The 18,162-nt window shown below is 43.4% G+C and overlaps 1 pseudogene; it reads right to left on the reverse strand.

Annotated features, from left to right (window-relative positions):
• Positions 1–1,456: 1,456 nt before the first annotated feature.
• Positions 1,457–14,097, reverse strand: LOC121460338 (annotated as a pseudogene).
• Positions 14,098–18,162: the final 4,065 nt, after the last annotated feature.

The raw sequence follows: 18,162 nt of genomic DNA on the forward strand, positions 1-18,162 counted from the left end.
TTTAGGTAAGAGGTAAAACAGAACTGAATGATGGGAAGAAGAGCAGAGTCAGGCAGACTGTGGTTCTCCTTCCCAATATGGACGCTGGGTAGACTCATGCTGGTAAGTCACAGTAAAGTGGCAAAACACAATAATGGAGATGGGTTAAACTAATATGTGAGAGTTATCCAATAACAGGCTAGATAATGGTCATGCAGTAATTAAATTAATAAAATTTCTTCATTGTTATTTTGAGGTTTAAGCTTGCCAGGTGGCTGGACACAGCCTGATCCTTCATACTACACACGAAAAGTAGAAAAAGATAAGATCTTCTGAGTAATTTGAGAACCTGAGGACATTGGGAGAGGGATGAATGAGAGGGGAGAGGCAGGGACAGGAGAAGAGTAAAATGTAGAGGTCAATAAAAATCAATTAAAATTTTAAAATGGTCTGTACTCAAGGTGTGGTACCTAGACGGTGGTTCTCTGCTTATCAGGGCCACCTGGGAAACTCAGGCTGCCCAGTAGAAAGAAATATAGTTTAATCATCCCTGGTGACTCTAAGACAGCTGTTAGAACCACGGGAAACCACATCCACTTGCATGGGGAACAAACATATGACCAGACACATAAAACACAACCGGCCTGGAACGAACCAGAAGCATTCTAAATACATTATGAACTCCTTTCCTTTAGGAAGATGTTGCTGAGAAATCAAATGTTGGGGTTCTCTTCTGGTAAAATTCTGAGTAAAAATACCCACAGTATCTTCCTTTTTGATTTCCTTTCATCCTATTTGGAGACAGAAAGTATCACCCAGAAACTTAGGTATTGTGATTTCTGCTTCTGAGATTTGAGTTCCTATAACCTTTTATCAAAATGATAGAAACCGTTTTAGCATTAACACCTTCAAATTTCGATTCAACACAGCTAAAACCGCCTCCATATCGTAGCTTACTTTTCTCCTATTTCTTTCTTTATTTATTTAGGGGACAGGCTCTCACCATTTACCTTGGCTGTCCTGGCACTCACACTGTAGACCAGACAGGCCTCAACCTCACAGAGATCTACCCCCCTTTTTTTTGAGTACTGGGATTAAAGACATATTTCACCAATAGAGACCAGACTTTTTCAATTTTTTTTAGGATTATTTTAAACGTTTTTATGTTTCTAAAAAAATGGGAATAGGGATGAGAATAACAAACAAGATCTCACCACTGAATATTTCATTGTGACCACACAGCCTTATCATTTAAGTTCAGGAAGTAAACATCTTTATTCCACATAGTTTATTTCAATCTAAACAAAGCTAAGGTTTGTTCTAACTTCCACATTTACTCTGGAGCCCATTCATCTCCTTCAGCATCCAGGAAAATCACACATTCTACATAGCTATGTGAGCTGGCACACAGGGACATCACAGGACACTGGGCTGCAAAGCTGGACCTCTGAGGATGCATGCGTCCATCCCCACTTTCTCACAGGTCATCATCCTCATCCTGGAGGGAAGACATTTGAGCAACCTCTAAATCATAGGTGCACTGTGCTGCCAAAGCTGGTCCATAACCAGCTCACATGAGGTGGGGCAAGAGCAGGCATGGCAACAAACTCCAACTTAGAATCTCCAGTGAGCTTTTTGGCTTGCAAGAAAAAGGGCTTTTCAAATTTGTCCTTACTTAAGCAGAAATGTCTCTGAACTTAAGATTTTTCTTTAAATGGAAGACATGACATTATGCGTTCATTTTCCTCTTGAATAGACATATTGTAGCCACACAACACAATGGGGATATTTTCACTCACATATACCCATTATCTATGCCAATTAGGTTTGTTTTCACAAGTAAATCTTGTTCCCACAGCAAACATTATAATGGAATACTAGGCTTGGTGGCAGTGGCCATCATGCAGGCCCCAAACTTCTCCTGGCCAGCTGTGTCTCACAGATCAAACTTGATAGCTCCTCTGTTGATATGGAACACAAGGGTGAACCTCCACACCCAGGGTTACTACATACTTCTTCTCAAAGTTGCCAATCAAGTGACAATTATGAATGTTGTCTTTCTGATGTATCTGTCATCCACCAGGATGAGAGAATGGGACCTGCAGTTCTCCCTGTCCCTGAACTTTGTTTAGACTCCTGGGGATTGAATGAAAGAAGTAATGCCTATAAAGGCAGCAAGCAGATTAATTTCGGAGAGATCATCCACTAGCTTCAGATCTACCTCACAATTCTGCTTTTTCATTTTATTACTTTTCTTTTTTTTCTTTTTTTTAATTTTTTTAATGAGAAAAGGAAGAAAATAAACAAGTTTCCACCTCCTCCCAGCCTCCCATTTCCCTCCCCCTCCTCCCACCCTTCTCTCCCTCCTCCCATCCTTCTCCCCCTCCTCCCACACCCCTCCCCCTCCCTCTCAAGTCCAAAGAGCAGTCAGGGTTCCCTGCCCTGTGGTAAGTCCTAGGTCCTCCCCCCTCTGTCCATATCTAGGAAGGTGAACATCCAAACTGTCTAGGCTCCCACAAAGCCAGCACATTGCATAGGATCAAAACCCCGTGCCATTGTCCTTGGCGTCTCATCAGCCCTCATTGTTCGCCATGTTCAGAGAGTCCAGTTTTAACCCATGCTTTTTCAGTCACAGTCCAGCTGGCCTTGGTGAGCTCCCAATAGATCAGCACCACTGTCTCAATGGGTGGGTGCACCCCTCGTGGTCCCGACATCTTTGCTCATGTTCTCCCTCCTTCTGCTCCTCACTGGGACCTTGGGAGCTCAGTCCAGTGCTCCAGTGTTGGTCTCTGCCTCTATCTCCATCCATCACCAGATGAAGGTTCTATGATGATATGCAAGATATTCGTCAGTATTTCCATAGGCTAGGGTCATTTCTGGTTCCCTATCCTCAGCTGCCCAAGAAACTAACTGGGGACATCGCCTTGGGCTCCTGGGAGCCACTCTAGGTTCAAGTCTCTTGCCAACCCTAAGGTGGCTCCCTTACCTAAGAATTGTGCTTCCGTGCTCCCCTATCCTACCTTCCTTTATCCCAATGTTCCTTTTTCCCCAAGTTTCCGCCCATTCTCCCCTTCTCCCTTTTCTCTCCCCATCTCCCCTTACCCCCTTCCCACCCCACCAACAAGATTCCAATTTTCTCCCCGGCAACTTTGTCTACTTCCCATAGCCAAGAGGATAACTATATGTTTTTCCTTTGGTTCAACTTCTTGCTTAGCCTCTTTAGGATCACCAATTGTAGACTCCGTGACCCTTATTTATGGCTAGAAACCATTTATGAGTGAGTACATCCCATATTCATCTTTTTGGGTCTGGGTTACCTCACTCAGAATAGTGTTCTCTATTTCCATCCATTTGCATGCAAAATTCGAGAAATCATTGTTTTTCACCGCAGCGTAGTACTCTAATGTGTAGATATTCCACACTTTCTTCATCCATTTTCCATTTAGGGGCATCTAGGTTGTTTCCAGGTTCTGGCTATTACAAATAATACTGCTATCAACATGGTTGAACAAATGCTCTTGTCATATGATAGGGCATCTATTGGGTATATTCCCAGGAGTGGTATTGCTGGGTCCAGGGGTAGGTTGATCCCGAATTTCCTGAGAAAAGAGCAAACTGATTTCCACAGTGGTTGCACAAGTCTGCATTCCCACCAGCAATGGAGGAGGGAACTGCTTCCTCCACAGCCTCTCCAGCAAAGGCTATCATTGGAGTTTTTTATTTTAGCCATTCTGACAGGTGTAAGATGATATCTCAAAGTTGTTTTGATTTGCATTTCCCTGATTGCTAAGGAGGTTGAGCATGACCTTAAGTGTCTTTTGGCCATTTGAACTTCCTCTGCTGAGAATTCTCTGTTCAGTTCAGTGCCCCATTCTTTAATTGGGTTAATTAGCATTTTAAAGTCTAGTTTCCTGAGTTCTCTATATATTTTGGAGATCAGACCTTTTTCTGTTGCGGGGTTGGTGAAGATCTTCTCCCAGTCAGTAGGTTGCCTTTTTGTCTTGGTGTTTTATTACTTTTCAACAAGCCATTTCATTTATGAAGATCTGGAACTTTCCACATCATGTATCCAGGATGTTCCAAGAGTTTTCAGAATATTCCTGACTTCATACATCAACCATATGATTAGGAATGTGGTTGAGAAGTGATTCTGTACAAAACAGCAAAAATGATTCAGAAAAGAACTGAAAGTCCAACATACCCTGAGGAAGCAAGGCTTTTTCTCATGAAAGTAAGTGTGGTTTACTATCTGGAAATCTGTTAATAATTCCACGCTGTTAATAGGTTAGGGAGGAAAACTGCATGACCGTCTCTGTGAATGTTGAATACACACTTTTACGGAACTACACATCATTTCCTAGTAAAAACTGACATGGAATTATGAAAGCTGTCCAACGCAAGGAACACAAAGAAACATCGAAGGGAAGCACTGAATTTAATGGCAGAATTAAAGAGGCCTCCCCAGCGATGACAACTCAAAGTGGCCTCTGAACCTGAGATTGGCCAGGATGAGACTGCATTCCTAGCCTAAGCAATAAGATAAGACAAAGAAACACAAGATTCAAATATTTGAGGGAGAGGAACAAACATTATGGTTATTTGAGGAGGACAAAACTGATTGGATAAACAACATAGCAAGATAACCTATTAATAGGTTTGTGCCTTTTTGGTTTTTCTTTTTAACTATTTTTATTATGAAGCTCTGGGCACAAGGAAATATGCAGACGTAAGGGTGTAAGTGTTTGTTACTCTAACAATTTCCAGAGATAGTCAAGGGTAAAGAGAAGGGATTTACTTTAGTTTCCATTTTAAAGGCTTTTAGTTCTGATTGATTGTGTTCACTGTTTTGTGCCTGTGGTGAGGTAGCCCCTTGTGGTGGCAGCACATGACAAGACCTTCACCTCACAGTCCAGATATGAGAGAGAAGAGGACAGATTGGGCTCTCAGTGTCTCACTCCAGGGCAGCATGCCTATGGAAATCTTCCCTCTAGTCTCCATTTCTTATAGGTCCCCCCTACTACCCAAAGCACCATGGGCTGGAGACCCACCCTTTAACACAGGGGCCAGCTGAGGATATTAAGATGCACATTACCATAGCAGCCGATAAGGTCAATTCAGTCTACAGCAAGCTTTTTAACAAACCTGGAAATAATGACAGATGGGAGATGTCAAGGCCAGTGCTGTGGTTTCACCCACCCAAAACTCAGCATGGTAGTGTTGTCAACAGTGCCTTAGGGAAGGATACAGGGACTACACTGCTCATCTGGAGAGCAGGTTGATATAAAGGTAGTCCAGGCTCTCAACTGACTCTACTGCTTCCTCATCGCCATGTGATCTCCCTCCCAAGAACTCCTGCTACTGATAGGGCCAGAGGATCACGTGATAGGCCAAGCATATGGGGTTCAACCAATATAGGTTTTGACCCTCCAAAACCTGCAATTGAACCAAATTTCTTCTTATAAATTATTCAGCCTTGGGTATTTTATCCAACAACATGAAGCAAACTAAGATAGCAAATGTAAAAAAAGTCATGCAACCACTTTGAAAATCAGTGTGGTGGTTTATCAGAAAACTGGGAGTCAACCTACCACAGGATCCAGCAATTCCACTCTTGGAAATATACCCAAGAGATACCCAATCAATGGAAGAATGGATAAAGAAGGTATGGCGCACGAACGCACACACACACACACACATACACACACACACACACACACACACACACGAGTATTACTCGGTGGTACAAGAAAATGACATCATGATTTTTCATGCAAATGGATAGAAATAGAAAACACTATCCTGAGTGAGGTAACCCAGACCCAAAAAGATGAATATGGTGTGTACTCACTCATTAGTGGATTCTAGCCAATATCAAAGGACACTGAGCATATAGTTTGCGAGCCTATAAGAGCTAAGGAATAAGGTGAACCCAAAGAAAAACATGTATAGATCCTCTGTTGTAAGGAGCTGAGGGGCTGCAATCCTACAACCCAGCTTTTGACCGCCTGGCTAGCTTATGACCCATAATAACGATACACAAACTGTATGCATATAAACACTGCTTGGCCGATTTTTATTAATGTGTGTAGCACCACTTGCGCATACCAGGAAGATTCTAGCCTATGTCCATCTTGGGTTGGAGCTTCATTGCATCTGCCCTGGAGAGCAGTGGCATGGCATCTGTGCTCACTTCCTCTTCCTCTCAGCATTCTGTTCTGTTTACTCCACCCACCTATGTTCTAACCTATCAGGCCATGCAGTTTATTAATTAACCAATGAAAGCAACACTAAAACATAAGGAACTACCACACCAGGTTGAGGCCACTGGATATGATGGTGAATTTGAAGTAGGACACAGATCAGGATTCTTAACCTCTTCAACTCTTTCCTATGTGCCTCCAGGCGAGTGTTGGCTCCCAAAACGATGCAGCTTCCTTCTGGAAGTTTCATCCACAGTCATGACCACAGCTCCAGTTCTACTCTTGATATTTCGACCAATCACAAGGGGCTTCTTCAGCATCCAGAACAGTCTTGGTACTGCCTGAACACTGCAATGTTTCTGTTGTTGTCATTAGCTGTGAATGTCTGGGTGCCCAAGTGTCAAAGGGGTGACTCCTATACTATCCACCTGCCTGAAGACACAGGTGGAAGCCATGGGTCAATGCCCTGAGGATGTCAACCCCTTGCCCATTGGCAGTTGGGCCACAGTGCAGCTCCTGATGGCAGTACTGATGGTGAAGGAGATCAGGTAGCGTCCTGTGGGCATGTTGCCTGTTCTCTTGGCGGCCACAGGTAGCTTCACCCTTCAGTGTTGTATGCAGGGAAAGGCAAATGAAGCAGTAACAGATAATAAGATCCCGAATGGCGACTTCTCTGGCATCTGCCCCCCAAATCCTGGGGCAGGTGTCCCTGGAGAACTTAGGCTTTGGCATCTCTGCTCTCTTCCCTCTAGATCGTCGGGAATGTTCACCATGCAGTGGAAAATGGCAGGCTGTAATATGTCTCCATGGAACCCCAGTGACTCCCTGTGGACACCAAGCATAGGTCAGAATTGATGCAACCAGCGACAGAAACAACATTTAGGCCTTATGGAAAACCTTGACCAATCTTTCCCCCATGTCATTCTCTTAAGGCAACCCTACAGAGGACAACTGTCCTGCCATTCTGTGGTCACTGAGGAGCAGAAGAATCTGGGTCTTGGACACAACCAATTGTGTGGGAGGTGTCTGAGTCTCAGAGCAGTGAAGCCAGAGGGCACTAGAGAAAATCACCCCATTTATCCTGTGTCAGAGGGCCTGAGGGTACCTGACGGGGATGTCTCTGTCTTTGGGTAGAGGAGGGAACATTTTTGGTTTGGTTTTGGGTTTCAGACAAGTTCTCATGTTATTTCACATTGTCCTTGAATTTACTATTTCTGGGATTCTCTAACTAGGTTCATAACCAAGCTGATTAAAAACACAGATATTTATACTATAATTCATTTCAGTAGTAAATTTTCATTTGTGAAGTAACAAGGAAATTTTTTCAGGACCGGATGGCACAGTGTGAGGGAGTATATCATAGGTCACATAACTGGGAAGGCTGAAAACTACTGAACTGCATGGTGGAGGCTCCTGCCTCTACCTCCTGAGTGCTGGGACATTACCTGGTCCATGCAGTGTGGGGGATCTAACCCAGCATTTTGTGTATAAGAGAAAAGTGCCCTAACACTTGAGCAATGGCCCTCACCACTCCACAGCCATTTCTGGAGGCAGGCCAGTGTCTTCAGGCAGGGGGATAGTCTAGGAGGCACACCTTTGAAACCTTGGGAGCCCAGACTTCCCCAGCTAATGAAAACAACAGAAACACTGCAGTGCTCAGGCACTACCAAGACTGATCTGGATGCTGAACAAGGCCCTTGTGGTTGGCAGAAATTTCAAGAGTAGAGCTGGAGCTGTGGTCATGACTGTGGAAGAAACTTCCAGAAAGAAGCTGCAGCCTTTTGGGAGCTACCACCCACCTGGAACAACATAGGAGGTAGTTGAAGAGGTTAAGAATGCTGATCTGTGTCCTCCCTCAAACTCACCACCATTTCCATTGGCCTAAACCTGGTGTAGGAGTTCCTTCTCTTTGTGTGTTGTTTTCATTGGTTAAGGAATAAAGAAACTTCCTTAACCTTTTGAAAGGGCACAACTTAGGTAGGCACAGTAGACAGAACTGAATGCTGGGAGTAAGAAAGCAAAGTCAAAGAGAAGCCATGGATCCTCCGTCTGAGATGAATGCTGGTTAGAATCTCTGGTAAGCCACTGTCACGTGGCAATACAGAGATTAATGGAGATGGTTTAAACTAATATGTAAGAGTTAGCCAATAAGAAGTTAGAGCTAATGGCCAAGCAGTGTTTTAATTAATATAATTTCTGTGTGGTTATTTCATGGCTAAGATAGCCCAGCATTTGGGACAAACAAGCAGCCTGCAATCCTTACAAGATAAAACCGACTTTGAATCTGTGCATAAGAGAACCTATTGTACAGCCTTTAGGATGTCAGCCCATGGGAGTATAGAATAAGTAGAAAAGCACAGAGGTGACGTAGTGAAAACTAAACTCAAGCCCAGGCTGCCGAGTTCCCATTGCCTTGGCTCCTTGTAGCTTTGCTGCTTCCTTTAATGCAGTTTTAGTCAAAGAAGTAAGAGCAGGCTTCTCAAACTACCCAGATAGAAAATTGTTTGAGGCCTCAATAGAACCAAGCCTTCTGGAGTGGTTCAGCACATGACATGGTGCAGAGCAGTTGCAATTCTGGCCTGGAGCTAGAGTCCCTGGGTGGTTCCTGGTTGAGTCCTGCCCCACCTGCCACATGGTATAGCTCAGAGCTGTTCCTGTGTGTCAGCTCAGGCACACCCCATTTCTTCCTGTGCCCCATGAGGCTCTTATTATCTTTTATACCCTTGCCCACCACACATCTCTTTCTTCTATTGAGAATTTTTTAAGCTGTCCATCTATTTTTGAAGAACAAGTTTGTGGCAAAGGACAGCCCACAAAATTCTAAAAAGAAACAGTTGTGTATGTCCCAGGGCTCATGGATATCAATGGTGCAACTGCTCACGCTAGGAGGGAGTTGTCACTGTGTAAGGACACACCAGGAACAGGACAATGATGTTGGAAAAGTACACTAAAGTCTAAAGGAGAGACACATTCATCCTCCCTTCTTTGTTCCTTGGTTCATTTTCCCCATCTGTGCTTGCTATGCCTTCCCCTAGGGCCTTCTCCTTAACTGTGTTTGTGATTTGTCACCTGGAAATTTTTGGTTTTTAAAGACAGCTCCTCGGGTAGCCCAGGCTGACCTCCAATTTGCAGCTAAGGATAATCTTGAGCTATTGCTCTTCCTGCTTCCACCTCCTTAGTGCCGGCATTCCCAGTGTGTACTATCACACCCAACTTACATGGTGCTGGGATCAAACCCAGAACGTCGTGAATACTAGGCAAGGACTGTACAGACTAAGGCACTCACTGGTCACGAGCTAATGTCCAAGAACATGTCTTGCATGACATTAATTCTTGTAAATTCAGTGTGAGCTTCTTAATTTGTCCTCTGCCTGCTTCAGGGTGTTTAACTTCCTCTTGGTGTGACGTCTTGCTCTAATTTCTTCTTAGCTGGGTGAAGATGTTCCTTATGGTGTTATTATTATTTAATGGTAGTCCTTTAATTTGCTCCGCTAAGTGTACAAGTCTTCCTTTGTCACATTCTAGGGTTGGGATTGCAGGTGAATTTAATGCTAAGGAAATCCTCTCTTTCTTTGTCACTGGTTCAGTTTTCCTGCTAAAGATGCTGCTGGATTTTTCCACTGGTTTAAAGTCTAACACTATATATATACATATAATCTCAAGTATACTCTTATATATAGTATATATGTAGAATATGTGTATGTGTGTGTATATATATAATGTATATAGGGGAAATAGTAAACAGCCTTTAATAAAAATATGTGAATATGAAAGTCTCATTTTATGTTTACACTATTATAATATAAACATATGTATGTGTTGCTTGATAAAATTTATGTAAAAATTCATGTAAAATATATATTAACAGCTATGAAAAACTGGGAGCATGGAGGTAGGAAGTGTAGGGAGAACAGAAGGGGAAGATGAAGACAAGGGGAGGGGAAGGAGAACTTGACTGAACGAGATAGTTGAGATGGAGGAGGGACAGAGATGGAGAGCAAGGAAGGAGATATTTTGGTGGAGGGAGCCATTATGGGGCTAGCAAGAAACCTGGTACTAGAGAAATTCCAAAAAATCCTCAAGAATGACCCCAGGTAAGACCATAAGCAAGCGAGTGTCCAAACTTGCCTAGCCCTGTAGTCAGACTGATGAATATCTTAAATATCACCATAGAATCCTCATCAAGCAGCTGATGGAAACAGAGGAAGAGACCTGCACCGCAGCACTGGATTGAGCTCCCAAATTCCAACTGAAGAGTGGGAGGAGTGAGAATATGTGCAAGAGGTCAAACCATAATGGGGACACCCATTAAAACAGTCTACCTGAGCTAATGGGAGCTCACCAACTCCAGCCAGACAGGGAAGCAACCAGCATAGGTCCAAACTAGTCCCTCTGATTGTGACAGTTGTATGGCTGGGTCACACTGCAGGGCAACTGGCAATGACACCAGGATCTATCCCTACTGCTTTTACTGGCTCTTTTGGAACCTATTCTCTTTGGATGGATACCTTGCTCAGCCTATATATAGAAGGAAGGACCTTAGACCTTTCCCAAAGCAATGTGTTTTACGATCTCTGAAGATTAGATGGGGGGCAGGTGTGGTGGTTAGGTAAAAAGAAGAGGAGGAGAAGAAGGAGAGTGAACTAGGAATGGAATGTAAATTAAAAAAAGATTGTTTTCTTTATTTTAATTAATTAATTAAATAATTGAAAACAGTTTGGCTTCTTAATTACACTTTGTTGATTCATTTTTTTTGCTTGTCTTCCCTCCAATGATCTCGGCCAGGATAGTGCTGTTTTATAGGATCATCATCATCATCATCATCATCATCATCATCATCATCTTCATGATTTCTACTTTTTTGCTTTGTTTTGTGGGATTAGTTCTATATTCTGAGGAATTTTTCTAATTCATAGATCCATTTCAATCAGTTATTTTATCTTGATTTTTTTTGTCTTGTTTTATTTTCTTCCTCACACTGCTTCTGGTTGCCTGGTTGTCCCAATTTCTCTTGACTTATACATGGTTTGGAATCTTTAGAGAAGCTCAGACTATTCCTTAGGCATTTCATCCTCTTTTTCTGTTCCTACCAGCCCTACTGTGCTAGTCCTACTGCAGTTGGATGCTCTCGCTGGACCTGCTGTGAGCTGATGGCTCCCCTCAGGCTTGTGCTGATGTGATTCTCATACCAGAGGCTTCCTGAGATCACTCTGCACTCCCCTACAAAGCTGGTTGTATTGCTAAAAGGGGTGGGTTAGAGGGGCCCTATCTTTGGATATACATGCCTCATCAGGACAGGGAACTCAAGCTCCCCTTCAGGCCTATGCAGGGCCATCAACAAATATCCAAACAGGCGAGTCTCTCATTCTTGCCTCCTGCAGTCTGGAGCCAAAGAATCTAGAATTCAGAACCTCTAGATGAGGTGGGGAAAGCCACTTTAATCCCAAGACCTATGGAAAGGAAAGGCATGGTGGCACAGGCCTTTAAGTCCAACGCCACGGACAGACAGTGGTGGCTCTCCAGGGCTCACTGGTCAGACAACCTCATGAGTGAGACACCATATTTCAACAAGCAGAGCAGGCAGGTCCTGAGGAACAATGCCCCATGTTACTCTTTGGACTCCACATGCATACACATACATATACCTTAGAATTTGTGTGCTCATGAACAAACATGCATACACACAAAATGTCACTTCTACTAGTGCCCATCTGTCACCAAGAGTCCACATTGTATCATCTGACTTTAAAATAAAGGATTTTATTTTAAAGGATAAAATAGGATCCAGCAATTCCACTCTTGGAAATATACCCAAGAGACCCAATCAATGGAAGAATGGATAAAGAAGGTATGGCGCACACACACACACACACACACACACACACGAGTATTACTCGGTGGTACAAGAAAATGACATCATGATTTTTCATGCAAATGGATAGAAATAGAAAACACTATCCTGAGTGAGGTAACCCAGACCCAAAAAGATGAATATGGTGTGTACTCACTCATTAGTGGATTCTAGCCAATATCAAAGGACATTGAGCATATAGTTTGCGAGCCTATAAGAGCTAAGTAATAAGGTGAACCCAAAGAAAAACATGTATAGATCCTCTGTTGTAAGGAGCTGAGGGGCTGCAATCCTACAACCCAGCTCTTGTCCGCCTGGCTAGCTTATGACCCATAATAACGATACACAAACTGTATGCATATAAACACTGCTTGGCCGATTTTTATTAATGTGTGTAGCACCACTTGCGCATACCAGGAAGATCTAGCCTATGTCCATCTTGGGTTGGAGCTTCATTGCATCTGCCCTGGAGAGCAGTGGCATGGCATCTGTGCTCACTTCCTCTTCCTCTCAGCATTCTGTTCTGTTTACTCCACCCACCTATGTTCTAACCTATCAGGCCATGCAGTTTATTAATTAACCAATGAAAGCAACACTAAAACAGAAGGAACTACCACACCAGGTTGAGGCCACTGGATATGATGGTGAATTTGAAGTAGGACACAGATCAGGATTCTTAACCTCTTCAACTCTTTCCTATGTGCCTCCAGGCGGGTGTTGGCTCCCAAAACGATGCAGCTTCCTTCTGGAAGTTTCATCCACAGTCATGACCACAGCTCCAGTTCTACTCTTGATATTTCGACCAATCACAAGGGGCTTCTTCAGCATCCAGAACAGTCTTGGTACTGCCTGAACACTGCAATGTTTCTGTTGTTGTCATTAGCTGTGAATGTCTGGGTGCCCAAGTGTCAAAGGGGTGACTCCTATACTATCCACCTGCCTGAAGACACTGGCCTGCCTCCAGAAATGGCTGTGATGTGGTGAGGACCATTGTTCAAGTGGTAGGGCACATTTCTCTTATACACAAAAGGCTGGGTTAGATCCCACACACTGCAAGGACCAGGTAAAGTCCCAGCAGTCAGGAGTTAGAGGCAGGAGCCTCCACCATGCAGTTGAGTGGTATTCAGCCTTCCCAGTTATGTGACCTATGATATACTTCCTCATGCTGTGCCATCCCGGTACTGAAATAATTTCCTTGTAACTTAACAAATGAAAATTTTAAATTTACAAATGAATTATAGTATAAATATCTGTGATTTTAATGGGCATAGGTATGAACCCAGGTAGAGAACCCCAGAAATAGTAACTTCAAGGCCAATGTGGAATAAAATGAGAATCTGTCTAAAACCCAAAACCAAACCAAAGATGCTCCCTCCTCTACCCAAAGACAGAGACCTCCCTGTCAGGTAACCTCAGGCCCTCAGACACAAGATAAATGGGGTTATTTTCTCTAGTGCCCTCTGGCTTCACTGCTCTGAGACTCAGACACCTCCCACACCATTGGTTGTGTCCAAGACCCAGATTCTTCTGCTCCTCAGTGACCACAGAATGTGAAGACGGTTGTCCTCTGTAGGGTTGCCTTAAGAGAATGACATGGGGGAAAGATTGGTCAAGGTTTTCCATAAGGCCTAAATGTTATTTCTGTCACTGGTTGCATCACTCCTGACCTCTGCTTGGTGTGCCCAGGGAGTCACTGGGGAACCATGGGGACATATTTCAGCCTGACATTTTCCACTGCATGGTGAACATTCCCGACGATCTAGAGGGAAGAGAGCAGAGATTCCAAACCCTAAGTTCTCCAGGGACACCTGCCCCAGGATTTGGGGGGCAGCTGCTAGACAAGTCTCCATTCGGGATCTTATTATCTATTACTGTTTCCTTTGCCTTTCCCTGCATACAACACTGAAGGGTGAAGCTACTGGTGGCCTCCAGGAGAACAAGCACCATGCACACAGGATGCCACCTGATCTCCTTCACCATCAGTACTGCCATCAGGAGCTTCACAAAGGCACCTGTGGCCCAACTGCCAATGGGCAAGTGGTTGACATCCACTAGGTATTGACCCATGCCTTCCACCTGTACCTGGAAATTTGGGGCTTAAAGCTGTGTGACACCACACTTGATTAAAGAAGCTGGGATTAAGTGTGAAAAGTTGGAAATCGCTTTTTTATTAATAAACAATATATTTTAAACAATAGTGAACATAAACAATGGATAAACTTGGAAAATTATGGTACTAATAACAAGAATAAATAACATCAAGATAGCAAAACCAAAAACCAAATGAACCATAAACTAAAATCTAAAACAAAAATCAAACAAAAATAAAGCTATTTAATATTTATCACTGCATATTGATAGTACCTACTACACAATAGTGAACATAAACAGTGGATAAACTTTGAAAATTATGGTACTAATAACAAGAATAAATAACATCAAAATAGCAAAACCAAAACCAAATGAACCATAAACAAAATTCTGAAACAAAAAGCAAACAAAAATAAAGCCAATTAGCATTTATCACTGCATATTGATAGCACCTACTACACCCACTACAGGCAAGTGCTTGCCTAAGAGACATGCTAGTGAGGTAGTCACAATTTTAATGGCCTCTTCAAGATTCTTGGGTCCATTCCAAATAGGAGCTTCTATGTCATGTTACCCCAAGGCAGAGTCCACTTGCTGGTAAATGTAGTCTTCTGAGAAATTTTTGTCTCAGGATTTCTGTATCTCAAGTATATTTTTGATGCGTTCTTCTCTTCTCAAGAACTGAGTCACAGTCACATGAATCACATTAGATGTGATCACCTGTAGGTGAGCTGGAATTTCCCTCACTGGTGTGTTCACACCTGAAGGCGGTGTCTTTTTATCTTGATCCCAATGTGAAGAACATGTGTAGAAGGTGTTTGTGGCTTACATTGGCTTCCTCAGGTCTCTCAAGTGGTATGATCAAAAAAATAATAATAATAATAATCTAGGCCCAGAAGCAACCATGCTAGGTCACTGGCTAGGCAAAATCAGAACCTATGACACAAGGGTAACCAAAATTGAAGAAGAATATGTGTCCTTAGAATTCAGTATTGCTGTGGATGGGACTCAGCACCTAGTTCTTCCTGGAGATCCTTCTGCTGGTGGCTCTCGTCCTGGGCAGTGGCCTGTTCCAGATGAATTTGTGGAGTTTTAGACCTGGAAGAGAAAAGCAGTTAAGAAAAACAGGCCAATGGGGATCTGCCACGTTAGCTGAAGATGCTTCCTCAATCCACCTCAGCTCTGCTGGATAGTGAATTTAATCTTGTGACTAATGTCATTGTTGGTACTCACACGGAATAAGATCCCAGAGTGATGGGCCTAAAACTTATCTCAGTCTTAAACACAAATTATAATTTCAAATAAACACAGTTGGTGTCCATTCTACTAGAAAGAATAGGGTATTCTTCTATAATTCAGGGATATCATTTTGTAAACAGCAACAGCATATTGACACTATAGTCAACAGCACATGAGAAATGCATGAGTTGTACATGAGCTATTCATAATTTTATAGATAGCCTTAAACTGCCTGCGTCTTAGGTCCCTGTAAAGGGCGTGAGGCTAGCTCAGTCCTCATGCCCAGAAGGAACCTTGAACATGAACAACATGCAGATAGAGCCTGTCGTGCTAGAGCAGCGTTTCCTGTGATGTGTGCCTGAGAACGTTGTCCCTGTCGGGGCTCTGGGACCAAATAGAAACTGGTCCTTTCCTAAGGACTAGAGCTGGGAATCCGCATCCTGGCGTTGGGATTTGGTTACAGAACACACCCGAGAAGGTTCTGATCTTCCCTACAGCTGAGTATCTGTCTGGGTTCATCCTGGGAAGTCCTTAACCAATTCTATCCAGAGAGCACTTTTCACAGCAAATGGGCAAATGTTATAGAGAGCAGTGTCAAAGGTGGAAATCTCTTATACACATGGGACTTTTCTAAATAAAAACGAGAATTCTACCATGAACTGTGGTGTACAACTTTAAACCCAATATCTTGGAATCCTGAAACAGGCAGCTCTCTGTGAGTTCAAGGAAAGCCTTGGGAGAACTAAGTGTTCAGAAGGGAGGTATAGAGACTAAATTCTATAGACACACTGAGTATCAAATATAATATATACTGGAGAGAATTTCTTGTTGACTGGACCAGCTCAAATCTCTGAGGTCTTCTGTTTCCTGCTCTAGCTTGTAGCCTAAAGATGGACAGAATTGATATTAATCCCAAATCCATGGGCCCCACTTGGCTCTACCTCCTCTCCCCAGTCTGGCTCCTACCTCATCTGAGAGACCTGAAAGTGATGCTGCAGCTTTTGGACCAAGTGCTTTTCCTGTATGACCATTTCCCTCTGCTTCTGCAGGAACTGAAAGCTTTCTTCCAATCTCTTAAGCTCCTGTTGATGAGAAAATTGTGTTCTTTCATGGGGGTTATAGACAGTCATACATATCTAAGCACAAGGAACGGATCCCAATAACTTGTTAGTCAGCTAGGCTTGCTAAACAAAAGCATCTGGGGAAGCAAGAACCCCAGGATTCTGGTACAGACTGATAGAAACACAGTGGTCTCCACGTGAAAATTCACAAGTTTGATGCACCCCAAAACCTATATCCTTACACTACTACACACACATGCACGTGCACATACACACACATGAAAAAACACACGCGTGCACTCACACTCAAACCCACAAAGAGCAAGTGTTAAAGAGAAATATGAAAAAAGGGAGGTCGTAGAAAAACACATCACGGTCAATGAACAGTTGAGTTTAGAATAACTATAGCAGTTCTTTCAGAAAAGTCTCACAACTCAGCCATAATTCCTTGGGGACTAAAATTATTGTGAGAAAAGTGAATTTCTTAGACTATATTGATGTGATTACAGAAATTCTTCTGCTATAGGACCAAATCTCCCACCTTCCACCACCAGCTTGTCCAAAGCCCCGAGATGATCATCCACTCAACCACACATTTTAGTCTGGAAGGGAGAACAGTCCAGCACAACTCTCAGAAAACAGAGCTGACAAGCTGCTGTTCAGGCTTCTGTCACTGTGAACCAAGAATTCAGGGAAGCAAAGAGAACACATTGGGATGCAGGCAGAAAAGAGAAGCCAACAGGCCACGCCAATCCATAAGTATGAGAAGCCCTCTGTTGGCCCTGGCACAGGGATCTCCACCTTGTTAACTGCTTCCCACCTGCGATGGGACATGATCCCTGCCAAACAAAAAAGCTGCAGGACCAAGAACTCACTCACTCTAAGCTCTGTGCCTAGAAGGTTACCCAACATAAATACAAGTACGTGTGTGATATGTTATTGACCCAACTCCTTCCCTAATCACAGCTTCTTCGAGCGGAGCAGAAAGGAAGCCTTGTCTGTATTTCAGATCTCCATAAGACAAAAGATCCCAGAAGTCCTTGTGCATGGACACTGAAGAGAATGTTTGGAATATATGAGGTCCGTGGCTGGAAGGGAGTATGGGTGAGTAAGCTGATGTGTTAAACACTGGTAGTTGGATGGGTAGAGAGGCAGTCAAATTGGCAAATAGTACCAGAGCTTAGCCTGACTTGTTGCTGGCCCCTACCTGTTGTTGCTGGATTTTGAGGTAACTGATCTCTTCGTCTTGGTCATTAAGGATCAATTTCAAATCCTCCAGGTGGTACTTCAGCACGGTCCAATCATTCTGCAGTTTCTTTCCCTCCTGCCTCAGCTCGTCCAACTTCTTCTTTAGCTGAGTCCTTTCCATCAGTAGTCGGCTGTGCAGATCCCTGCAGACAAACTCTGCATAGTAAGGCCCTGCAGGCCTCCTCCTGCTACCCCTGATTTCTGGGAAACGGCACCCCAAAAGACCTCATGATTCCTCGAATAGGTAGCTAAGAGTTTGATATAGTCATGACACCTACACTCCGGAACCCAAATGGGAGAACAGGTAATGCCAGAAATTATCAAACTACTATTGAAAACTCCAGCACATAAAAGGATCCATGTCCCTTCAGTAGAAGGAGTAGTTCCCCAGGTGGCCTGACTGTCTATGGTAATGGGGAAACATCAGCATGTAGTGGACAAACACAATCAAAGGGAGGACAAGTTACCCAAGGTGAGTATAATCTATCTACAG

This window comes from Microtus oregoni, unplaced genomic scaffold (assembly GCF_018167655.1).
Source record: "Microtus oregoni isolate MIOR12 unplaced genomic scaffold, Mior012 000000F_ref0000247, whole genome shotgun sequence".
Classification (NCBI taxonomy): domain Eukaryota; kingdom Metazoa; phylum Chordata; class Mammalia; order Rodentia; family Cricetidae; genus Microtus; species Microtus oregoni.